Genomic DNA, 13600 nt, shown 5'->3' on the forward strand with positions numbered 1-13600 from the left:
TTGCTGCATTTTGCAAAATGTCAATTCTCCAAAAATGTGTCCGTATATTTCTGTACCTGCAGTGTAGTAAAGGTTTAGATGAAACCCCGCAATTACAGTGGCATACTGTCACTTAGGTTTCAAGCAGCAAAATAAACAGTGCAGCTCAGAAATTGTAGTTTGGTTCTTGACGTGTTTTTATTACATTTGGGGTTGTTGTTTTATAGTACCTTAGAAAATTTCAAATTATTTTATCTTCAGTTAATTATTTAAAAACCTGAGAGCAAATAAGTTGGTTATTTGCTTTCAAAGTTTTTGAAAGTAGTCTTTATTGATAAGTAAGGAGAACTCCTTTCTAACAAAACACTTGCATAGTACTTACTTTGACCAGTGATGCTTTAAAGGAATACAGTTTTAAGAATGATATTCCTTTTAAGAAAAAATAAATTTTAACTTTCAGAATGTCACTTTAAACAAATATGCCAGAACATAGACAGCTAAATGAATGTTGCCTTGCTTAGTGATCGTGCCGGAAGGTCTTTCTAATGCCAGCAGGCTGCCATTGCCCAAGCCTCATGGGTCTGCTCTTTTAGAATTGCATTCAAAATTAGAGGCACACACTAATTTTAAATAATGTCGTTATACATTATTTAAGGAAAAAAAAACTATTACCAAGCTTGGTTGTTTTTAGATACCATTACTTGGCACCAAATGACTGTTCCCAGAAATTTTAACTTTGAGGTAATACAGAAAGTACGCAGCTGGCTTTGAAAGCAATCCCAAAAGAGTTTCGCAGGCATTTTGTGCCGTGGCAGTATAGCTAAGAACATGAACTGTGGCCTTCCAAGGTGACTGACTACCGTAAAGGAACTCAGCTCATTTGAATGTATCGAGGTTTGGATGTGTTTGTTTCATTTTTTAAAAAAAATTCACATTATTTTATAGTGTCAAAAGGAAGAACGGAGGCTAACCTAATTTCATTGGTTTTTCTATTGCTTGTTATTATGTAAAAAGTGAGTGACAGCTCAGAAGGAAGACTGTTGTAACTGAAGAGTGACGACCAAGAATTTTTGATCATTAAATCAGATTTTATAAACAGTGGAAGGAGCATGGACTTAAAACAAGGCATGCTTATTCGGTTTTGTCAAAATTTTACGAAAATATGTGATATATATTTATACTAAATCTATATAATCCTTAGATTTAGGAAAGCAATCAGTTAATGTCTTTAGTAGATTAAAGCAGTATTAAATACAGATATAAGTTGGAAATTGTAGAAAACTGAAAGATACAAAAGACAAAATTCATGTCTATGATAGGGAATAAAAAAAGTTTAAGATTATAAAAGTATGTGTATTTTCTTCTCTTTTACATAAATCATTTGTGAAAAGTGTGCTGATTTTTTTTTACAGGAGTGATATTAATTAGGAATTATTTTTCAGCATAATTTGGAGACCCTTTGTTACCCAAATAAAAACAACAAACTTCTGTGCCTGTATTCAAATATGTATGCATGTGATGACCCTGCAAAGCTAAAGGCCTGCTTCACTGATTTATGGAATTAGAGAATTCAAAGGATTTGAAGGAGGTTATTTAACTCGCGCTCCCGCTCTCTTGAAATGTCCAGTCGTCCTGTGATACCGCTGTTGCTTGCGATCGTGCATCTTCGGTTTCTACAGAGAAAGCATGGACAACGAATGACAAGTCTATAATATCATTTAAAGCTTACATAACGTATCTTTAATATAATCGTAGGTGTATCATCACCCAGGCTCTATTTAATATTCCCCAGATAAGGGCTTATTCTTTTCTGTTGTTAGTCATTTACCATTTTTCTTCTAGAACATGGTTTTTTTCACCTGTCATTTTTCATGCATCAAAAAGGTGGAGTTGAAATCTTACTGCTTATCAGAATATAACCAAGTTGCCGGGCATGTTGGTGCATGCTTGTAATCTCAGTACTTGGGAGGCTGAGACAGGAGGATTGCAGAGTCAGAGGCAGCCTTAGCAATGTAGCGGGCTCTCAGAAACCTAGTGAGACCCTATTTCCAAATAAAGAAAGAAAATCGGGCTCAGGGGATAATGTTTAAGGGAAGTAAAAAATGTTCAGCAAATTCCTAGCGTTACTCTAAACCTTTCCGACTTTTGTGAAAATGACGTGAGTAGTTTATATCCTGTTGCAGTGTGTTCATCTCATTTTTCTTTTTATTCCTAAAACTGATTATTCCTCAGCAATCCTCATCCGCTACAAATATCTACTACAAGAGCTGGATTTCTTTTAAAGTTGTTGGTTTAAAATTCTTTTTTTTTTTTCCCTACATCTTAAAATGGCCTGACTTTTTCTAAAGGTCAGTATTATGTGTACTAAGTGTTGTTTCATCACATGAGCCCCTTTTAACTAAATGCCAATGGTCATCATAGTGATCGTGTGTCTGTCAAGACTAGCGAGAACATGATTTCACGGTGGGAGTATAATTTCATTGAAGCCTATTTTAAGTACTCTTTGTTATTTTATATAAACATACAGGTTTGTCTCAGGCTAAAAATCTATACCTGATATTTTAAAGATCTAATGCATTCGAAATTTTCTTTTTATTCAGTCTTTATAATTCGTCAATAAACACAGGTAAGTACACTTTCCTTTGGGGTAGAAGTGTCTGAACATCATATAGCAGTTTATGTTGATACAGAACTCTAGTCAGACAATCCCAATGACACACAAGCGCCTGCGAGATTCCTCTTACCTCTTTAAGGAGTTCAGAAGTACTTCAATAATTTATTTACCAAAGCCTGTTAAAAATCATAATAATTTTTAGTAACTTTTAAATAAACCTAATAATGTATTTGAGATCCTTAAAGTGAAACTTTACCATATAAAGCAAATCTATAATTCATTTTTACATGAAATTCTTTGATTATAAAATATCTCTAGCATTTTGAAGGAAATAGGTCCCACTTAAAACTGAGATGTAACAAAATCAAGAGGAAATTGGCATGTAGTTTAAAGGAATACTATTCAGATAATTAGAATGAGAGAGAAGTAGGTCTCAGAATTTGAAGCTCAAAACATTTGATCTTTATTTGTGTGACCAAAATTAAAATTTTCCCTTGTTGTGTTTTTTGTGGGTTTTTTTTTTTTTGTGGTAGTGTGTGTGTGTGTGTCTCTGAGGGTGAAACCCAGGGATGTTCTACCTCCTGGTTAGACTTCCAGCCCTATTCTATTTTTATTTTGAAAGAGCATCTACCCGGGCGAGGTGGTGCACACTTGTAATCCTAGTACTTGGGAGGCTGAGATAGGAGGATCACAGGTTCAAGGTCAGCCTCAGCTACTTAGTGAGGCCTTGTTTCAAAGTAAAAAATATATATATAAAATAGGGCTAGGGGTGTACCTTGGAGGTAGAATGCCCCTGGGTTCAATCCCCAGTACCACAAAGAGAAAACAGAACTCTCGCTATTTGCTGAATCTGTCCTTGAACCAGCATCCTCCTGTCTCAGCCTCCCAAGCTGCCACACCCCTCACCCCTGAGTTGGAGGTTTACTTTTTGTTCTTTTCAGTTTGTTGGGGGTGAGAGGTGGTTTTGTTTTATTTATTTTTTTTTTCATAGTAGCATCCTCTGTTTTGATATAGCTACAAGTAGGGAATTGTTCAAAAAATTTTTAGTGTAGATTTATCAGGATCTATTTAACTCAGGATTATCACATTTTACTAGATAACTTCTAGGTGGTGTGTGTATGGCCTAGACGACTTGGCCAGTGATTTGAGTTTTTTTATTTCCCTTTATTTTAAAAATTTTAAATAAAATTTAAAAGCTCTCATTTTGGATAGAGAAAGCACTGATTTAAATGTGACTTGGGCCAGATGTGGTGGCACACGCACTTGTAATCCCAGTGTTCGGGAGGCAGAAACCAGAGGATTGCAATTTCAGCCTCAGCTACTTAGGCCCTTCACAACTCAGTGAGATCCTGTTTCAAAAATAAAAAAGACTAAAACATAGGGCTGGGGGTGTAGCTCGGAGATAGAATGTCCCTGAGTTCCATCCCCAGTGCTGGGGGGAAAAAAATGTCACTTGGATGATTTATGTTTTATGATATTAAGCACACAAATTAAAACTAAATTTTAACAGTGTAATTGCATGTGCTTGTAATCCCAGTACTTGAGTACTTGGGAGGCTGAGACAGGAGGATCACAGGTTTGTAGCTAGCCTCAACAACTTTTGTGGTCCTCCACAACTTAGATCCTGTTTCAAAACAAAAAAATAAAGTAGGTCTGGGAGTGTAGCTTAGAGGTAGAATGTTTGTGTTTAATCCCCAGTACCACACACAAAAAAATCAGCTGTCAATCTGTGACTACATATTTCTCAAAAAATTAAAACTTGGATTCAGGGTTCTTTTTGTTGTTTTATTTTTTATTTATTTATTTGGTACTAGAGATTGAACCCAGAGGCTATCTCCAAGCTACACCTCCTGCCCGATTTCATACCTTATTTGAACACAGGGTATCATTAGGGTGCTGAGAGCCTCTTTTAAGTTGCCAAGGCTGGTTTTGAACCTGTGATACTCCTGTGTCTGCCTCCCAAGTACCAGGATTACAAAAGTGTGCCATCATGCCCAGCTTAGGTTTTTGAATTTTAAAGAGCTTTTGTTTGTTTGTTTTGTTTGTTTGTTTATTTGTGGGTCTGGGGATGGAACCCAGGGGCATTTGACCTTCGAGCTACACCCCAGCTCTCTTTTTTATTCTTTATTTTGAAACAGGGTCTCACTAAGTTGCAGAGGGCCTCATTATGTAGCTGAGGCTGTCCATGAACCAAGATCCTCCAATGTCAGCCTCTGTAATGCTGGGATTACAAGCGTGTACCACCACGCCTGACTTGTGTATTCTAACATACATAATGTCCAAGAAGAAACCAATGTGGTATCCCTAAATTTCTGTGTAATGTCTAAAAACTTGGAATAGTTAAGAATCTTATGTCATCTAATCTTACGTTATGAAAGATGCCAGATCTACCTTCCAACCCTGTAAGAGGCAAGAAAAAAATCTTAAATACTTATTTTACTATCTGGGGTCAACTTTGTTTTTTTGTGTGCTTTTTATTCTCTCTCTCTCTCTCTGTGTGTGTGTGTGTGTGTGTGTGTGTGTGTGTGTGTGTGTGTGTTTGCGGTACTTTGTTTTGTGCTGGCAAAATTGTATGTCTTGGTCAAAGTTTTCTTATTCATGGTTGGCCATTACGTTTGTGTGTGTATGTATGTAGGTATAGAGAAAGAACATACTCTTGGAAGTACAATTTTTTACTTTCCAGTCTATTATAATGTTTTTCTCACATGCTATCAAAATAATTGTAAGTGTATCAACAATTTTTAAAATTTTAATTCTCAAATCAGGTCATTTTAAGTCAATTTATAAAGGCTGTTTTATAGAACATTCATCTTATTGTAAATTTAGGTGTGGGGAATGGGACCCCCAGCCCTATTTTTTATTCTTTATTTTGAAACAAGGTCTCATTGAATTGCAAAGGGCCTCACTAAGTAACTGAGGCTGGTCTCGAATTGGGATCCTCCTTTCTCAGCCTCCCAAATGCTGAGATTACAAGCATGCACCATGAAACCCTGCTTTGAATTTAGGGGTGTGTGTGTGTGTGTGTGTGTGTGGTACTGGGGGTAGAACCCAGGGCCTTCTCTACCTCCAGGCAATATTTCCAGACCTATTTTATACTTTATTTGGAATAGAGTCTCACTAAGTTGCTGAGAGCCTCACTAAGTAGCTGAGGCTGGCTTTGAACCTATGCAATCCTCCTTTCTTAGCCTCCCAAGTGTGGGGATTACAAGTGTGTACCACCACACTCGGTTTAAATTTTTTTTTTTTAAGAATTATTTGTTTTATCATTCCATGAAGTTTTTAAAGGTTCAGTATGCTTTTTTCAATGTGCTGGTGATCAAACGTAGGGTCACTACTGCAAGCTACATTCCCAGCCCATTTCTTTTTCTTTCTTTTTTTTTTTTTCTTTTTTTGGTGGTTTCTTTTTTTGGTGGAACCCAGAGGCTTTCTACTCCCAGACCTATTTTATATTTTATTTGGAAACAGAGTCTCACTAAGTTGCTGAGAGCCTCACTAAGTAGCTGAGGCTGGCTTCGAACCTGTGCGACCCTCCTGTTTCAGCCTCCCAAGAGTGGGGATTACAAGCGTGCACCACCACGCCCGGCTTCAGCCCATTTTATTTTGAGGCAAGGTCTGGCTAAGTTACCCAGGCTGACCTCGAACTTGGCCTCAGCCTCAGTCACTGGGATCACAGGTGTGCTCCACTGTACCCACCATGCTTAATTATTAACATAGCATATTAGTAGTGAGTGATGAATACCTAATTTTTGTTGAAATACTTGCCTATCCTTGACTATTATAGTAGTAAATTAGCACTTCAAGGATAATTACATTTTTAGATTGTACTTTAGCCCAGAAATTAAGCAAAAGCATGGGAAACAATGGGTTTTACATGTGTTACATCAGTAGTTTTTACCTGTTTTCTCAATTTGCTTACACTAATACTAAAATTGACACAAATTCTTTGAGCTTACATTAATCAGGTGGTAAAAAGTAGGTGGCTAGGAAAATAGCAAAGGATGCTTACCTGGAATCGGAAGACCCACAAGTCAGTAACCACTCAAGAATCAACTCGTGTGCAGGGTGAGCCGCAAGATGCCGTAAGGCTTCGGTGTTCAAGGATTTTTGACTCATCTGGAGCACACATGACTTTACTGGTAATGAAACTGACATAATCTACCTCTTAGGGAATATTTACTATGTGATAGTAAATATTTACTATGATAGACTATATTATATATAATATCCAATATAGAATATTTGCTATGCTATTAGTTATAAATATATGAGACCACCAATGACTTTCAATAGTCCTGTATAAATAGCCTCATCAAGTGGTTGTAAGAGTGTGTGCCTCTATAAAATGCCTTTTGAAGCTTTCTCAGAAAATAACATTCATTAAGATTACTTTTATGTTCTGCTTTAAAGCGTTCGTGGAGGAGCTGACCTCTCCTAAACCTTGTTTAATTATCTGTCCTGTCACAATTCATGTTAGAAACCAATGTGTCTGAGAAAGTATTCCTTCAGTATAAAACTAAACATTTCCAAGCAGAGGATTAGCAGAAGTAGGCGAAGAAATGTGCCCTCCCAAGCCTCTATTAGTCGAGTGCTTCAGGTGAACCATTCTGCTGTAAATTTACTATGTGTCCAAAAATAATACTGTTCTCAGGTATACCCTTCAGCCCAGTGAACTGGGCCAGCACTGGTCTCAAAGCACAATGATAATGTGGTCAGTATTGCAGAACTTTCAGGCTGATAGATACGTGATCAAAGTTCAGTGTAAGTATCTAGAACCCATGTTCTGTCCATTGCAAATCCTTTGGCCACCCAAATTATAGGGCAAGAAGAGGACCGAATCAAGTTAGCTTCTTCCTATTTCAACTAGCAAGGGGTAGGTGGTGTTCTGTGATCACATTAGCCCAGCCAGGGTTGGATTATTTGTTATACTTAATGGTTTTATGTTCCCAATTCTTTTTTTTTTTTTTTTTTTTTTTTTTTTTTTTTTTTGGTGGTACTGGGGTTTCTGGAAGCCCTTCTACCTCTGGGCTATGCTCCCAGATCTATTTTTTACATTTCTATTTGGAAACAGGGTCTCTTAAACCAGCGCGGCTGGCTTCGAACCAGCGCGATCCTCCTGTCTCCGCCTCCCAAGCGCGGGGATTACAAGCGTGCGCCACCATGCCCGGCTCCAATTCTTAATGTTTAGAGTACCAGAATGGAAATTTATTACAATCCCGTTTTAAGTTTTGTATAATGATTGATCCTTGCACTAGTAGCTTTCACCTGAAGAGGGGGTTACTTATCTTGGACCTGTTAAAGTGAGATGATTTGTGAGCAAATATAGGTAACAAACTGATGTCATTGGATAAGGCAGGGTTGAGTCTTGAAATGGTCACTGTTCATTCTCACAGTTGGTCTATTAAGCAGTTGGAAAGGAATCCACACTTATTAGAATGCTAAAAAGTCAGACTGGGGATGTGGCTCAATGATCTTCAGCACTGCAAAAAGGAGGAGGGAGGAGGAGGAAAAGGAGGAGGAGGAGGAGGAGGAGGAGGTGGAGGAGGAAAAAGGAAGAGAAGAACAGTAGAAAACTAGAAGGTATGTGTCTCTTTTCTACCCCTTTCATGCACTTAACATATCGAAAGCCTACCATGTCCTAGGGACTAATTCCATATACGGCAAATTATCTTTATGCTCAGAGAGCTTAGTTCTATGGGAAGAGGCAATTAAGTGAGTTTCAGAGCAACATAAGATTTTGCCAATCAGCCAATAAATTAACATTTGATTAAAGAAAAGGAGCTGAATATGCAGATAGAAGGGAAGAGCAGTTCACGCAGGTGCCAAGTGCATCTGAGTCGGGATGGGTAAATCCAATGTTAGCCAAGAACCAGCCATGGTGGCCCGTGCCTGGAATCCCGGTACTTGAGAGGCTGAGATAGGAGGAAAGCAGGTTCAAAGCCAGCCTCAGGAATTTAGGTTGTCAACAACTTGGGGAGGCAGGCCCTGTTTCCAAATAAAAAATAAGATAGGACTGGAGGTATTGCTCAGGTAGATTCCCCCTGGGTTCTCTACCCAGCACCGCCCCTCAAAAAAAAAAGGCAAAGTAGGGGATATGAAGTGTTAGCACTGAAGAAATGGGTGGGAACTAGATCATACATAATCTTATAGCTTAAGGTAATAAGTTGAGGTTTTAAACGCAACAGGAAGCCTGTGGAAATTTAAAAGATGATTCGATTATTGTTTGGGGAATAAAAAAAAAGTATTGTCTGGGAAATCAGGAGGAACCCACTGTAGAAGTCTGGATGAAAGATAATGTAGGGTTTTGGACTAGGATTTGGGAGGACCTCACACAACCAGGGCAGAGACAAAAGAATGCTTATTTATTAGTTAAAAACATGAGTTGAAGGAAAGAGACATCAAGGATGGCTTTTAGGTTTCTTAACTAAGTAACTGGCAGATGGTGGTTGTCATTTAATGAAATGTGAAGAGTGGAAAAGCTTTTTTTTTTTTTTTCAGAAGGGGAGCCAAAAAGAAACAGTAGACTAGGAGCTCAGAGATGAAGAGTTTGGTCACAGAAACTAACCAATTTACATAGATAATGATGACTGGGTGCTGCTGAGAGGTTAAATACAAGGACAGAGAAGGGCCCTAGGATTCTGCAAAATGCAAGTCTAGATTAATGGACATTTCCAGTGGAGTGAGGGGATGTTCCAGCCCCTCTGTCTGACTGTGAGGCCCTTCGTTTAGACAGCCAGTCAATTTTCCTTTACAATTGACATTTTTTAAAAAGTCCATTTGGGGAAGGGGGGCAGTGGGAACACTTAACCTGAGAGCTGACCTTCTTTACAGATATTAAAGTGTGCAAGAGAAGACTTAACTCTAGGCACGGTGTTGTACAACAGAGCTCTAGAACTCATCTTGCTTAACTGAAACCAGACTCATTTTTAGCAACCTCCATTTCCTCCTCCTGGCAACCACTTTACTCTCTTGTATGAGTTTGACTATTTTAGCTCATAAAAGTGAAAACATACAGTATTTGTGCCTCTGAAATTTCATTCCTTTTTACCCTTCCTCTTTCTGTGTGTGTGTGTGTGTACTCAGGGACACTGTATCTCTGAGCTATACCCCCGGCCCTATTTTATTCTTTGATTTTTGAAACAGGATCTCACTAAGTTGCTGAGGCTGCCCACAAACCTGCAGTTGCCTGTCTCAGCCTCCCAAGAAGTGGGATTACAAGTATGTGCCACCACACCCAGCTCTTTTTTTGTTTAACCCCTTCTAAATATTAAACAGGACTTAGGAAATTTTGAAATAGGGCAGATGATAATTTTAGACATTAATTAGCAAAACCATAAAATAAATTTAGATCATTTTTTCCTTTCTAACACTATGGATTTACAAACTTTAGAATATTACCTATTGTTTGAAATCCATGACTATTATAACACTTTAAATTCCCATAAAGGCTATCACATCACACAGGCCTGAGAGCCATTGGGTCAACCTGTCATGGACTGTAACCTCTGAAACTGTGTCCTAAAACAAACCTTCCCTCCTCATAAGTGGATTCTCTCAGGTTTTTGTCACGGCGATGAAAACCTGACTGACAGGGATACTTCATGGGAGAAAGTTGAGGGTTAATAAGTATATAAGGAGATGTTCAAGCTTATTAGTAATAAAAAAAAAAATACCACTTTAGAAAGTTAGGAGCCGGGCGTGGTGGCACACGCTTATCATCCCAGTACTTGGGAAGCTGAGACAGGAGGATGGCAGGTTTGTGGCCAGCCTCAGCTACATAGTGAGGTCCTGTTTCAAAATAGAGAATGAAAAATATATAAATTAAATAAAAAACAGAGAATAAAAAATAGGGCTGAGCCGGGCGTGGTGGCGCACGCTTGGAATCAGCATTCGGGAGGCTGAGACCGGAGGATCGCAGTTAGTGGACAGCCTCAGCTACCTAGTGAGACCCTCTGCAACTCAGTGAGACCCGGTTTCAAAATAAAGAATAAAAAATAGGGCAGAGGGTGTAAAAATAGGGCGGAGGTCAAATGCCCCTGGGTTCCACCCCCAGACCCGCAATAAATAAATAAATAAATAAATAAATAAATAAATAAATAATAGGGCTGGGTGTAGCTCAGAGCTAGAATGCCAGTGTCCCCTCCCCCCAAAAAAATACTGGCCTTTTGTCTTGTCTTCACCAAGATTATTTCTTTTAGGGAAGTTTTCCCTTAAGTTTTAGAATGCTTATTCTAATCATAATCTGGAGTTTGTTTGCTATGACGTTCAAGGGTTTTAGGAAAGTACTTCATGACTTCATTAGCTTTAGTCATTTATTGCTGTACTCCATTTCAAGAGACTTCTCGCAGGGCATGGTGGCACACACCTGTAATTGTAGCACTTGAGAGGCTGAGACAGGAGGTTCACAGATTTGAGGCTAGCTTTACCAACATAGCAAGATTCTCAGCAACTTGTCCTGTTTCCAAACAAAAAATAAAAAGGTCTGGGGTGTAGCCTGGAGTTAGAATGCCCCTGAGTTCAATCCCCAGCAACACACAAACACACTTTCCAGGAAATTTAAATTTTTCACTAAATGTCTAAGAATGCTAGGAAGTTATGCCATATACAATTTTGGGGTCTTTTCTATCATAAAATTCAAAACTTGGTGTGAGGATACAGGACAAAAAATAAAGTGCTTAGAAATGCACTTGTAGTTTATACTGGGATAGGGTATCCAGCCACAGCCCCGAGAGCAGTTATTGTGACACAGGGAAGGAAGAGCGCCAAGCACAGGGGGGTGAGGCGGCAGAGGTCCGGGTCCACGGTTTGGAGGCAGTTTGTTCCCCAAAGATCCACGAGTTGGAAGCCTCGACACCAACGTGACGGTACTGAGGTGGTGAAACTTGTAAGAGACAGGGTGAAGGCAAGGTAACCAGGTCAACGCAGGCATCGCCTGGGGAAGGGATGAATGCTGACCTCACGGAGCGACATGGTTCCTGTGCAAATGAGTTGTTAGGTAAGAGCAAGCTGGATCTCTTTGGCTTTCTATCTTCCATGAGATCTCTCCTCTTGCACAAGCTCCCACCTTGCCATCCACCACGTCAGGATGCAGCCACGGGCACCCACACCAGAGCCAAGCAGATGGCAGGTGCCATGTTCCTTGAATTTATAAGCACTAAGTAAGCCTCTTTTCTTTGTAAAAATATCCAGCCTCAAGTATTTTGTTATAGCAGTAGCGAGTGGATTAATACACAAGTGGACAACTAAGTATGGCTGGGACCTGTGCCCCAGAAGTGTTTCCTCTGGATTGAACTCCAATAAATTACTTAATTCTAGTGAAAATTCTGGGGCTGAGCATGGTAGTGCATTCTTGTAATCTTACCCAGCATTTGAGAGGCTGAGACAGGAGGATCCGGGTTCATGGACAACCTCAGCTACTTAGCGAGGCCCTTTGCAACTCGGTGAGACCCTGTTTCAAACTAAAGAATAAAAATTAGGGCTGGAGGTGTAGCTTGGAGATAGAATGCCCCTGGATTTCATCCCCAGTACTGAAAAAAGAAAAAGAAGACAATAGATTATTGTCTGTCTTTCCAGAAATGATCTGTGCACATAAAGTAATACGAATTTTGCATAAATGGCGTCTGAGCCTGCCCTCCCACTCCCTGTGTAACTAATGTGTGTATTTTCAGCTGATATAAAAAGCCACAGCGAGACAGGGCTCACTGTGCAGTATGACATTTCACGGCATTATATCCTATTGTTCTTGACTGCAACATAAAGTGCCTTTAAAGTGGTCTTTTGTTTTAGTATGTATGGCAGAAGCACGGAGTTTTACAATAGACAATATCTCACAAGAATGACTCATTATTTAGAAAAGGGGGGAAAAATCCAGCAAATGTCTTGGGGAAATGTCATCATGCATCTGGTGGTCAGCAAAGTTGGAGTGGGCTTGCTGTGATTCCTACCACATTCCATATCCAGTCTCACAAAGAATGGGATTGTGAGAAAACTCATTTTACCAGTGGGATGTTCAACTAAAAATTTTTGGACCGGGATACACCCACTATTCTCAAGACCTCTAAGCTAGTTAGCTTTGTAAAAATAAGCCCCATAGAAAGCTCCATGCTTATTTGTTTTAGAGCTAGGAATGGTTTTACTTTAGTACAATTATTTTAATAATTAGTTTAATGCCTACTACGTGCCAAGCTTTGATGAATGCAGTAAATGCACATTTTCTTGTATACTACTCACGGACACCTATGGGGTAAGATGTTCTTTCTTGATTTCCTCTCAGTTAAGGTAACAGGCACACAAAGCTTAACTAGCATGGTCTAGACCACACCCTTGAGTAGCGAGGCTGCGATGTAGTCCATTCCAGGCTGAGATGTAGACCATTCCAGGCTGAGATGTAGACCATTCCAGGCTGAGATATAGACCATTCCAGGCTGCGGTGTAGACCATTCCAGGCTGCAATGTAGACCATTCCAGGCTGCGGTGTAGACCATTCGGACACCAGAGGTCACACCCTAACCTCGGCGCTCCCTGACTTCCACTCACACCTATGCAAAGCCTGGTCTCTTCTCTCCCCTTCAAGCACCCTGGTTTTGTGTGTACACCACAATCAGCCTACCTTCTGTGCCAGCTTAAATACCACATCACTTTTTTTTTAAACCTGGTATTTGTTTCTTTTTTAATATACCTTTATTGGTGCAGTGTAATTATACCTTGTACACATCATAAACATCAGTGAGGTTCAAAGTGATACATAGAACACACAGTACTTGGCGCATTTCCCTCCGTGTCCCCACCCTATGCATATTAGTGAAAGAACACAACATTATTTGAACAGTTTTCTCTTTTCATTTCTTTTCTTATTTGTTTCTTCTTTTTCTTTTTCTTTTTCTTTTTTTTTTTTTTTTCAGTACTGAGGATGGATGGAACCCAGGGGAATTTTACCTCCGAGCTATACTCCCAGTCCTATTTTTTTTTTAAAGTCTCTTTGTGTGTGTGTGTGTGTGTGGTACAGGGGAT

The sequence above is a fragment of the Muscardinus avellanarius genome, assembly GCF_963383645.1.
Source record: "Muscardinus avellanarius genome assembly, chromosome: 12".
NCBI classification, from domain to species: Eukaryota; Metazoa; Chordata; class Mammalia; order Rodentia; family Gliridae; genus Muscardinus; species Muscardinus avellanarius.